The sequence below is a fragment of the Miscanthus floridulus genome, chromosome 19 (genome assembly GCF_019320115.1).
Source record: "Miscanthus floridulus cultivar M001 chromosome 19, ASM1932011v1, whole genome shotgun sequence".
NCBI classification, from domain to species: Eukaryota; Viridiplantae; Streptophyta; class Magnoliopsida; order Poales; family Poaceae; genus Miscanthus; species Miscanthus floridulus.
In genome coordinates, this window is record NC_089598.1 from 89272260 (window position 1) to 89285225 (window position 12966).

Consider the following 12966-nt stretch of genomic DNA (forward strand, 5'->3'; position numbering starts at 1 on the left):
TCAGACTCCATAGGGCTCCATGTCAATTTCAGAAAATCTTTTCTGGTACCCATCAACATGAATGACAATAGAGCCACACACCTTGCAAACACTTTTGGATGTCAGGTAGCAAGTATGCCTTTCACATATCTGGGTCTGCCACTTGGTACCACCAAGCCCTCCCTCAATGAATTCTCACCCCTTCTTACAAGAATTGAGAGAAGACTTTTAGGGGTCAGTAAATTTTTATCCTATAATGGTAGGCTCATCCTGGTCAATTCAGTCTTCTCAGCCCTCCCAACCTTCTACATGTGCAGTTTGAAAATCCCCCCACAGATTATAAAACAGATTGATGTGTACAAAAAAACAATGCCTGTGGAGCAAAGGTGATATACATAGAAAAGGAAAATGTCTAGCTGCATAGGAGGTTGCTTGCAAACCCAAAGATCAAGGAGGCCTGGGAATAATAGATATCCAAAGCTAGAACGATGCTCTTTTGATGAAATCTCTGGATAAATTTGTCAATCATGCAGATGTACCATGGGTCAGTCTAACCTAGGATAAACTCTACTCCAACAGTCAAACCCCTCCACATGCTAGAAGTCCAATTGGATCCTTCTGGTGGAAAGATGTCTTGAAATTATTCAGCAAGTTTCAGGAGCTAGCTATTTGTCATCCTAACAAAGGCAATTCAGTTATGTTCTGGTCAGATAGATGGGATGGACAAACTCTAAAAGAGAAATTCCCACACCTCTTTTCTTTTGCTAGAAAGCCAAAATGCTCCATCACCTTCTTCCTGGATAATGAAGAGGACAGATTGTTCAGACTACCACTTTCCCAACAAGCTGCAGCTCAACTAGAAGAAATCCATACCTCCATTGATTCTAGACAATGGGATGAAAATGCCAATGGTCTCTGGAGTTACACCTGGGGCTCAACAAAATATAGCAGCAAGAAGGCTTATAGTAAGCTAATTGGTATCACCCTAGCTACCCCACTGTTCAAGTGGCTTTGGGCATCAAGTAACTTGGGAACACACAAATTCTTTTTTTGGCTCCTCCTCAGGGATAGGTTGAACACCAGAAATTTGTTGAAAAGGAAGAATATGATTTTGGATGACTATAGCTGTGTGTTGTGCAATTTGGGTTGTGAAGAAACTAGTTTTCACCTGTTCTTTGAATGTCCTTTCAGCAGAGACCGTTGGGCCACCGTTCCAATAATCTGGAACCTGAATGTCAGTCCTCTGGATATGATTCTACAAGCAAGAGAAGCCTTTGACAACAGCATTTTCAGAGAAATAATCATTACTGCCTGCTGGGTGATCTAGACGACTAGAAGTGGAGTTATTTTCGACAATGGACAAATTAACATCAATCAGTGGAAGAGGCAATTCAAGGCTGAACTTGGCTTGGTTTGCACCAAAGCCAAACCCTGTAGGCAACCTGCACTTAATTTTTGGAGAGATAATTTTATGTAATCTCTTCTTTTTTTTTTTTCTTTTTGGGCCTGGATGCCTTGTACTCTACCTTGTACATAGTATTATTTCATTTAGTGGAAAAGCAAAAAAATAGGTAGGGGGCTCCCCTGCTGATTCTGTAAAAAAAAGATCTCTAATAGCATAATGTTCCACTGCAGGTTTTGTTCAACGAAGATGAACCCTGCTGATCCAAGTCTTCAAAGACGACAAGTGCAAGATACGCAAACGTTTGTATATATAGCCTTAGTGATATACAGCTACCAGATTGTTTGCTGAAACATCAGTGGAGTGAAGCTACAACATATTTTTTTTATAGATTATAGAGTAGATTATTACTTTTTTTGGACAAAATATTTGTCCCAATTTCACATGATATTTCTAATTGTTAGTGTCATTTCTGAACTGAATAATTTGATGACATGGATTGATAGCGATAAAATTCTAGACCTGGTTGGCTGAGAATTCTCCCAATTTCACATGATATTTCTAATTGTTGGTGTCATTTCTGAACTAAATAATTTGATGACATGGATTGTTAGCGATAGAATTCTAGACCTGGTTGGCTGAGAATTTTCTTGTCAATGTTGTATCGATAACGAAATTCCTGTACAGGGAATTTTTTTTGAACGGCGCCACCCTAGCGCGGCCTTCTTTGGAGGACTTGTGCGGGACGGGGGTTCGAACCCCCGCCGGTCGGCTCCTCGCGTGGAGCCTTAGCCACTGGGCTACGCGCCCATCCGCTGTACAGGGAAATTTTATCCACTCAAAAAAATTTCTATTTCTGTTGCTTTTGCCTGCCGGTGTATTTCCTCCTGTTACCCCCTCTCGGTGTCCCGACAGGGAAATTGATTTGCTACCTGTCGATATTTGGTGTTTTGCTGTCAGTTTCGCACAACACGAAGTTTCAGTTTCGGTCGTGGCAGCAAGGCACGCGCAACGGCGCAAGGCAAGGAGCTATGGATGTGGGCGACACATGCATGGAGCGAGGACATGATGCTTCAGCGGATGTATGCACATGCACATGTCATGGGCTTCAAACAGATACAGTGATGCACCTTAAAAAAGTACAGAGGGAGCAGGAGCGCAGGACCCTAGCTCCATGCACTTCAATGAGCGAGGACCCGGCCATGATGTGCCCATCCGAGGGATAGATAGCTCCATGCACTTTAAATTATCGTCGGTGCGAGATGACAAATATCATATAAAAAATATCAGTAGTCTGATAGATGAACCAACCTTTAAAGCTGCTGCACCAGAAGGTTTCAGTGATGAGCTAGGCGGTGAACCATGTGGAGGCTAAAGATCTCAGAGGGTGGAGGGCCGTGGATGCAGACGGTGAGTGGCTTCCATGGGCGGCAGGTGTGGGAGTTCGACCCCGACGCCGGCACTGACCAAGAGCGCGCCAAGGTGGAGGAGCTTCGTCGCCAGTTCACGGAGAACCGCTTCCGAAGGAGGGAATCGCAGGACCTGCTCAGACGGTCTCCAACGATGAGAGTGCAAACACGAGACCTATTCAGGATTTGAGTCACGTACAGAAAAAAAAGTCATGGACCCAAAACCTTCGTTCTCCAACAACGAACCCAAAACAAGACTCGTAGTTTCCTCCGTCCGTCCGCTTGCTCCTCCGTCTTCGTCTTCCCCATGGCCGGCCACCGAGCTGCGAGCTTCGGAGCGAGATCCGGCGAGGCGCTGAGGAAAGGCCGACATAGGGAGTGGACGGAGGCAACAAACGCCGCGGGCTTAAGCAGAAGAGGAGGGAAGAGGGAGCAGAGAAGGTACAACGGCGGCCGGATGCGCAGAGCAGTTAGCAGCGCACCGACGGCCGGCGCGCGACGCCGTAGGTCCGCCACGGCGGCCGGCCGACCAACGGCGATGGCGAGGCACGCACAAAAGGCGGCAGCACGGGAGAGACACAGCAGCAGAGCGGGCGGGAGACGAAGAAGAAAGCGAAGCAAGCGCGAGAGGACAAGGGGCGGAGAGCGGACGGACTGCGGGAGGCGCCGCCGCCGCGTCGGGACGGAGCGAGCGACGAAGAGGATGGGAAATGGTGTGTTCTTTTTTTTCTTTGTTTGGCCGATGACGACGGATGAGAGCGACAGCTATTTGTGTGGACAGCGACCTGCGGACGACGGATGAGATTTGCGTCGTCTCTCCGTCGAGACGTTTATTTGCGTTTCGGATCGGCTTGGACGCAAAATGCATCATCAGTTTGGGTTATCCGTTGGAACGTGTTTTTGGTACCAAAAAATACTGTAAACTACCTATTTTGTGTTGGAGATAGTCTCATGCGCGTGCAGGTACCTACATATCCAGCTAAAACCGTTGATAGATGACACGTCCGCGCGTACCTAGTATAGTTGATACTGCGTGTTATGTTATTTTTTCTCGACCATAACATGAAACACGTATTTCATTAAGAGAAAGGTATTACGCTGATCTTGAGCTCACCAGTGTCGGTTCTAGGATTTTAAGGGCCATATGACGATATTATGTATAAAATATTATAGGCACTAATTTTACTTGTAAAACGAAAGCAAATTCAATAACATATTTTTAATTTAATATGTCTGATAATTATCGAGGAACAATGTAGATTAAGCAATATATTTGTAGATGTATGATAATTATCGAGGAACAATATAGATTAAAAAAGTAATATATTCGTTTTCTTTTCTCACCCATGACAAATGTTTCTTATGTAACATTCTAACATCTAAATTAGAATAAAATATTACTATATGGGTACAAAGTACTAGAAGTCTGGAATACTATAAAAAAAAAATTAATTTGGATTAAAAATAAAAAGAAAAAAAACATTGGGCCTAAACAACTGATCGGTGATCGCAATTCGTAAGAAGCTAAGAATCAAGATGTCATCGTCGTGGAGCCCTGCCTGGTCGCCATCCTCGTGCGCCGTGACCGTGTCTCCGGTAGTCTAGCTCTTCGCGGCGGCGCAGCTCGCCAGCTCCGCGTGTGTAAGACGCACATCGCGAACTTACGATCAGAGTGTGCTGTGTGCAGCGTAACTCTTCGCCTCCTCTTTACCTGAGGGCCGTGAGGAAAGAAAACTAGAAAAGAAATGCCAATATTGTCTTTTTAGACCGTCTGACTAGTTCTATATCTCTTTTCTCATTAGTTTACTAATGCCTAATGGACTATAGGACCTGAGAGTCTATATACCTGAACTTAGATCCCTCTTTCGCTTAGGCCCTCGGCCGTCACACGTCGTGCCCTACCCTAAGTCCGGCACTGGAGCTCACGTAGTATGATTGATGTAACGAGCACAGTTCACGGGACAAAAACATCTCCTCGCGGATATGCCTGCCGCCGCGAAGCTGGAAGATGGAGACGTGGTGACGGAAGAGATTCTGCTGCAGTCGCTGACACGAGCGCTTGACTGGATGTCTGCTCTCCAACCCGAAGATGGCCATTGGCCTGGTGATTACAGTGGGATTATGTACCTGCTGCCGTTCTGGGTTCGTGTATCTGTGCCTCAACCGTTCACAGCTTTTTCACATATGCATGCACACACTTGCTTATATAGTGGCTCTGCCTATAAAAGAAATTAATCAGAGGGAGTTCTGTTGTAATTCCTTTTTCTCTCTTTTGTTTTACAGATCTTCGCTTTGCACATTACAAGATCAATTGATGCTGTCCTAGCCAAAGAGCGTATACGTGAGATATGCCGTCATATCTACAACCATCAGGTATAACAAGACTATCATAACATAATAGAATACATTATTCTTTTTATAAGAAATCATCATATATATATTAAAACAAACCATTATTACAATCATCACGAAAGAAACCATAAGACGCAGCTCGCTTCACCTAATTACTAATTATGTATATACTCCATCACATCAAGTATACTACCCCTTTTTTTGTTCTTGCTTAATTAGAACGAGGACGGCGGATGGGGCTTTAACATCTTGGACGAGAGCGCCATGTTTGGAACTTGCTTAAACTACGCCACCTTGAGGCTTCTCGGTGAGGTGGAAAACGATGGATTAGCAAAAGGTCGCGCATGGATCTTGTCCCATGGCACTGCAACTGCAGCGCCACAATGGGCAAAGATCTTACTATCGGTATGCCTTGATGCTTATGTAAATAGTACTGTCATATACTTGTGTGTGTGTTTTAATTCTTTCTTTTTTAAAGCGTCGTTGTGTGTTATCTTTTTCCTCCCTCTATAAAAGCAGGATTTTATCTTCTGAAGGACCCTAATCTAAATTATATCTGATACAATATATAATGAAAAAACATAAAGCGTAACCAGGGGGTGGTATACGCTGTGACGCGTAATGCTTATCTTTAATACCATTTATTTTCCTTTTTTATTGGCATCGTCAAAAATAAAATGCAACTATTTATTAGGGGATGTTTGGCAGGCTCCACCCGAGGGGCGTCTTCAGAGGAGCCATTGTGGCTCTTCCAAAACAACTTCAGCTCCTCTGTTTTTCATTGGAAAACGGCTTCTACAAAACATTGGTAGGACTCCTCTGGACGAGCCAGAGCTAGATCCGGGGAGAAGCACTGCTGAACTGGTCCTTAATGTACTGAGAGCATCTCAGTAGCACGGTTAGTAGACATATTTTGATGAATATGTTGGATGTGGAGTAGTATTCACAATCACGTGGAAAAATGGAGGTGTATATAGAAATCATTTTTATAGGTGTGATATGTTATTTTATCGAATTTCTAATGATTAACATTCTAATAGGTGATACATGTACCAGCTACATTTATATAACTCAACTCTTCTGCTTAACTGAAGGTTATCGGCGTATATGATTGGTCTGGAAATGATCCGGTGATTCCTGAACTTTGGTTGGTCCCACGGTTTCTCCCAATTCATCCAGGTACTTATCCTTCCTGCTAGTTTCTTTGATTATTGTCAAGATTATACTATTTACAAGAAAACAATGTGAATTTCTAATACTACATTGTAACACCTCTAGTGTTACGAGCTCGTTTAGCATCGAGATTTAGGCCTAAAAAAAATTTCCGAAACGAGTTTCTCGGATTTTTGATTTAAAACATACTTGAAGCGATAAATGAATCATGTGTGACTCAGTTTTTTTGGACTCAAATAAATGCCCAAGTTAAATTACTCAGTGCGTAAAGATATTTAGGAATATCAGGCAACAATTCTAGCAAATAAGTAGCGGATGGTTTGTTCTATGGGATTAAGCGTGAAAAATAATTTTTATAAACCAAATAAAATATATCTTGTAATTCATACCTAGATAAAAGTTTGAAGTGTAAGTTTAGTAGATAAAAATGCAATTTTGGTTTTGGAGAACGAATATTGCTAACTAGGGTTTTTGCCAGCTCAAAATTAAATTTAAAAATTAAAAATCAGCTTCTCGCGTCAACGATAAAAATCAGAAATTATATTTTAAAGCGTTGTTATGGCGATTTGTTTTGCGCAAAAACTAATTACATAGCACCCTAATATTTTGTTCCATGCCTTGGTATGGAGTATGAGCTAATCCGCGGTTTTTGCATCTCTTAAAAATTCGTGTGCTTCACTACTGACCGTCATATGGCTTGACCTGCGGTCGCCGTGTGCACTGCCTGCCAGTCATTTGGCCGACGTGGTGCTTCGCCCACCGCACGACCCACCTAACCACGGAAGAGCTGGCTGCCTTCATGTCCTGCCAAGTTCGAGTCGTCCTGTCTATGCGCTAGTTTGAGGGACGGCGGTGCGTTCCCCTATTCTAAATTAGCCATCGGATTTATTTGTGTCGCGCCACAGTGCTCCTGTCGGCCACGTTGTGCCAGGCCGCCCTGCCCCATGGCGTGTTTATGAGGTTGGTGGCGAGTGCACACGGCTCCGTCCGTCCTCTCTTTTTCTGCTTGCCTATATCTCTGATTGTCCTTGCCTGCCGCTGTTGTCTGCCTCTGTGCCGAGCAGAGCACCCGCCTTGGCAGCGTCCGTCGTCGCTGCGCCCCCTCCCGCCCGTCATTTCCCCTTTTCCCTTCGCGTGCGCGCACGGCTCTGCCTCGCCTCCTCTCCTCCGCGTGCAGCACCGGCGTCCCCTCCTCTTCCTCCCCGCGTCGCGCGTTCTCGCGCTGCTGGCTACCGTGCCCCTGCCTGGCTGCCGGTCGGTCCACAGCTGTGCGCCACGCGGCTGCTGCTGACCGCGCTGCCCCGCACTGCGTGTCCCGTCCAGACGTGCTGCTCCGGGCGGCCTCCTATAGCACCTACGACCGCTCCCGTCGCCGGCCACCACACACGCAAGCGCGCACGAGCCTCTTGACCCCGCACACGCAAGCCTAAACATGTAATTAGAAGTTTTTCGGGGGGAGGGGTTAGGTGTGAAATTGTGACTCACATGAACAATAGAATACTAAATAGGTAGAAGCGTAGGGACATTTTTGTAAAACTGCCGTCACGTTTGGGCCACTGCCGCGTGTGCGCCTGGTGGGGCCGCCTGCCTTCACTGGGCCGTCGGCCGGGCGCACTGCTGGGCCGGCCTTGTCGCCGCAACGCCGCGGGCTGCGTTGGGGCAGGTAGGCTGCGGCCTGCCTGCCTCATGGGTCGTCCGCGCCGCCTGCCCGCGCACATGCCTGCGGGCTGAGTCGGCTTGTCGGTTGTGGGCCGTGCTGAGGCCGCGCTCACCGTGGGCCGTTTGGGCCACGGTCCTCTTTTCTTTTCCCCTGAATTAGTGAAGATTTCCTAAAATAAATTATGCACTGATTTTGTTATTTAAATATAAAATCATTTAGGAGTCCAAAAAATTGTGGGACAAATTTCGTTGAGTTACTAAAATCATGATCTATCCATTAGCGTATTGGTTCATCTAGTTTTAAAATGTTTCCATGATTGCTCTAATTATTTTAAAATGATTAATAGTGTTAAAATGGCTAAAACTTATAAAATCCGTAATAAATCAAATAAAAATCATAAAATGGTAAATCTAGTTTTGTTGAACTCTACACAGATTGTACTATACTGTGAACACATAAAATCATATGCTTTAGTAATGCACCGACATCCCCTCTTCTTCCTCCCCGCATCGCATGTTCTCGCACTGCTGGCTACCGTGCCCCTGCCTAGCTACCGGCCGGTCCGCAGCTGCGTGCCACGCGGTCGCTGCTGACCGTGCTGCCCCACGCCGCGTGTCCCATCTGGCCGTGCCCGCGGCACGCTGCTCCGGGTGGCCTCCCGCAGGACCTGCGGCCGCTCCCGTCGCCGGCCACCGCACACGCAAGCGCGCGAGAGCCTCTCGACCCCACGCTAGGCCTGCTGCTCCATGGCGCTTCACCTCCAATGCCTGCTCCTTCACCTCCGCCTCCACGTCCTGCCCCAGCCGGAGGCCCGCCGGTGGCGGCTCCCCTCACCGCTGACCCTCTCATGCGCCTGAGCCCGTGTTGCGGGGCCGCTCCACCTCCGTTGCCGTGGTCCCACAGCACTGCATCACCGCCAGTTGCCGGCCGTCACGCCCGCCACTGTGTGCGGCCACGTCTCTGCGGGTCACAGCGGGGAGAGCTTGGTCCACACCGTGTGTGTCCAGGTCCGCCGCTGCCCCACGCTGTCTCCCCACCACCGGCGGGTGCGTAGGATGGCCAAGATTTGGTCGGTCGGAGCCGCCGTCCCCTGCTCCTCTGCTTCACCATAGGAAGGAGAAGGTGAGAACGTGTAATTAGAAGTTTTCGGGAGGGGGGGGTTAGGTGTGAAATTGTGACTCACATGAACAGTAAAATACTAAATAGGTAGAAGTGTAGGGTCATTTTTGCAAAACTATCGTCGTGTTTGGGCTTGGCCGCGTGGGCCGCTGCCGCGTGCGCGCCTGGTGGGCTGTCGGCCTCCACTGGGATGGCCTGTCGCCGCCACGCCGTGGGCCGCATTGGGGCTGCTGGGCTACGGCCTGCCTGCCTCATGGGCCATCCACGCCGCCTGCCCGCGCCTGGGCCACGCGCGTGCCTGCGGACCGAGCCGGCTTGTCGGTCATGAGCCACGCTGAGGCCACGCTCACCGTGGTCTTTTTGATCCGCGGTGCTCTTTTCTTTTCCCATGAATTAGTGAAGATTTCCTAAAATAAATTATGCGCTGATTTTGTTATTTAAATATAAAATAATTTAGGAGTCCAAAAAAATTGTGGAACAAATTTCATTGAGTTCCTAAAATCATGGTCTATCCATTAGCATATTGGTTCATCTAGTTTTAAAATGTTTCCAGGATTGCTCTAATTGTTTTAAAATGATTAATAGTGTTAAAATGGCTGAAACTTATAAAATTTGTAATAAATCAAATAAAAATCATAGAATGTTAAATCTAGTTTTGTTGAACTCTACACAGATTGTACTACACTGTGAACACATAAAATCATATGCTTTAGTGCAAAATAATTGTCTTAAAAATTACTCTAGGGTTTTTTTGTAAGTAATTAAAATAGTTCTTATGCTCCAAATGCTATGAAACTTTTACAGTAGCATAACCTTGCTATGTTTGTACTCTAGTAAGAATTTTATGTTCAGTAGGTACCGGATGACTAGAGTTTTAATTTAGCTTGTGAATACTAGTTTAATGCTTGAAATAAAATTAAAAGAAAATAGAAATATAAAATGTACGTCCTTAGAATATTATTGCTACAATAGCACTTTAGGACACTTGCTAACACCGTGGAATCGTATAACTAAAAGTACTTGTTGGGAAATGACACCTTTCTTGATGATGTTGATACATAGATTAGTACGTTAGTCATTAGAGTTAGCTTGTTAGTTCGTCGTATGTACTCTGTTTTAAGAGTTGTGGTTGCATTGTTAATTATCTGTTGCATCATGTGCATCAATGCATATCATATAGGTACGATGATAGATCAACGGATCGATTGAAGAATGATTGGGAATCTGGGATGGTGTAATGGTATTCTCTCTAGGAGATGATGCAATGGTCTTTCTATTCAGTTGATGGTAGATGATCTGAAGATGCAAATACTAACTTTTTAGTATATATCTTACCCAGGCAAGCTCCGGTGCATAATTCCTACTTTTCTGCACTTTAAATTATATTTGTGCATTAAGTTTTAAAGAGTTGAATGAAACTCACTTGCATATATATCTCTTTATCCTATGAGTCTTACTAGTATGATAGAATCATGTAGATTGCTATGCTATAGGACTCCGGTAGAAGTCGAGTGATTGTCTGTCACTTGCGAGAGATTGGAAATATATTATTGTATTATTATCACTTGGAATACATAAATGGAGAAAGGAAAAATAGAGACCGGGCAGGGATATGATTTGGGTATTGGTGGGTGTAAGATGTTGTGTCCTGCGGCCAATGGGGCATAGCTTGGTTACACTATTTTTCCCTATCTATGTCGGTTAAGGACCAGCCGTTGCATTGGGTTCTAGGCAGGTCACAGACTTATTATCCCGAGCACATACTTGGGTATGGGCGCAGGGAAGACTTGTTACTCTCTTGTCATGGGTTCCGGCTCTTTTCGGACCGACTGTCAGGGTGGTTTTTGGGTGGAGGTCCTTGCACCGCACTGAGTCCAGGACTCAGGGGCGGGGGCTTGGAGTCCCAGTTTAGACGGGGACCCAAACCCCGTGACATGAGAGTAGTGGGTTGGTCCTACTTGTGCCTAGGGTACAAGTGGGGCATGTGTTTTGAGGTACCCAGCTGGGCTCATTGTTTCACGAATCGCCGCCATGTCGGTATGACTTGTCTACAGTCTAGCAACGTAGTAAGAACTGGAAGATGAAAGATGATAAAAATGATTCTGATTGCTTACCACCTGCTTGAAAGTAGCACAGGTGTTTACATAGAATGGTTAGTTAATGAACTAATGTGATTGCTAATAAAATCGAATATAAGGCCTGCAGATGTAATAAACCCACAAGCTAGATAGCCTTGCATATCCTTGGAGTCTTTTCTTTCCTCCTGTCAGGTAAGTCTTGCTAAGTACAATTGAGTACTTAGGGTTTTATTTCTCCCTGTTGCAGGTGGTAGGTGGATGCTAGAGCTGACTCTTGTGTGTGGATCCCTCCTGGTGGGCTCAAAGAGAATTTCTTTACGCTGCAATCATAGTTTTATTTATAACTCTCACTAAATATTTTTATAAATGGAAGTTTTATAATCTGTTGTCATAGTTTATAGATCAATGCTTCATCTAGTCATGAATAGATATTTATTTTCACTATAATTCTGATTACATGTTTACATTATGTTGTTCAATTAAATTGTTTATAACTTTAATAACATGATTACATTCTGCTGTTATAACAATAAATATTATACTCTGATGTTGCATGAAAAGTGATGTAAGAAATGGCTAAAATATTATAAGCTTTATTCTCTCATTTGTGATCCTGATAAAAAAATGTGGATTTTCGGGTTCTCCCATGGGGTGTGCTCGATGGAACCACGTAATTTGGTGTCCTCCCTTGAGTACTTAGTGTTTAGTGGAAGACAAGTACTCCTGGGAGGCATTAGATTAGGCGATTCTACCACAGGTGGTATCAGAGCATAAATGAGCAAATAAAGCTTTGAAAACCTTTCTGAAATAAAATTCGACAACAAATTCTTTTCAAAGAATAGGACATCTTTATGCGAAGTTATATAAGTAGCCCTATTACTATGGTTATGTATCCATGATAGGTGGCACTCTGCTGACTTAGGTGGGCTTAATCAATTTTTCTATAGGTACACTGACCTCAAGCATAGTCCGATAGTATCGACTAGCTACAGGGAGAGAATGTTGTGCCAAAAATCTGAGAACGGTTGCCCTATATGTTGGCAACAGTGAAAGGACATATAGGACGTGCATTCATGCATATCTTGTTTGTGCATTGTAGTGCCCATATTGCTTGTAGATATGCCATCCATAGGTATCATGCATGTCATATTGTGCCTAACTGACTCGTTCCTATTCTGGAGTTATTTCTACACTATGGCTTCGTGCTCCGCGTTCGCCCGTGGTTCACGCTGGTTGTGACCCATGTCTCCCCATACCCTTTTCTGTGCTCTTGTCGAACCCTTGCCCTATAGTCGTACTAGTCAATAATGGCCTCGGACATTGCTCATCTCGAACGCGCAAAAATTTGGTCGATTCATTCATAGTGACCCCATGCAGGAACCCTGGTGGACCATGCCAGGACCACTGACCACTCTGCCTTTATAAGCAGGGCCTGGCTTAGTCATTGGTACCACCCCTCAGTGCACTTTAGTTCGCCTAGCTTTTCCTTTGAGCAAGCTTTTCGCTCATTCCTTCCTTGCAACCACCACTAGGAATGGTAGGAGCCTTGGTTAGTAGTTACTGCCTAAACGTTGAGGGTTTTCCTAGAATCCTGCATGCCACCCTACAAAAGCTCGAAGTCAAAGATCGTCCCGAGGATGAGGGCCATGAGTTTGAGAAGCATGGCACCGAGCGGTATGAGGTTACCGTCTACCTTGGGAAGAGTGAAGAGTTCCCTGACCTCACTGAAGCCTAGAGTGTGACCACAACTGGGTTTTGCTTCATCAACACCTACCAGGTCATGGCCCATAAAGC

General features: G+C 45.2%; 1 pseudogene; it reads left to right on the top strand.

The window, feature by feature from the left end:
• Positions 1–2743: 2743 nt before the first annotated feature.
• The window catches only part of LOC136528446 (achilleol B synthase-like), a 77190-nt pseudogene continuing 66967 nt past the window's right edge, over positions 2744–12966 (top strand).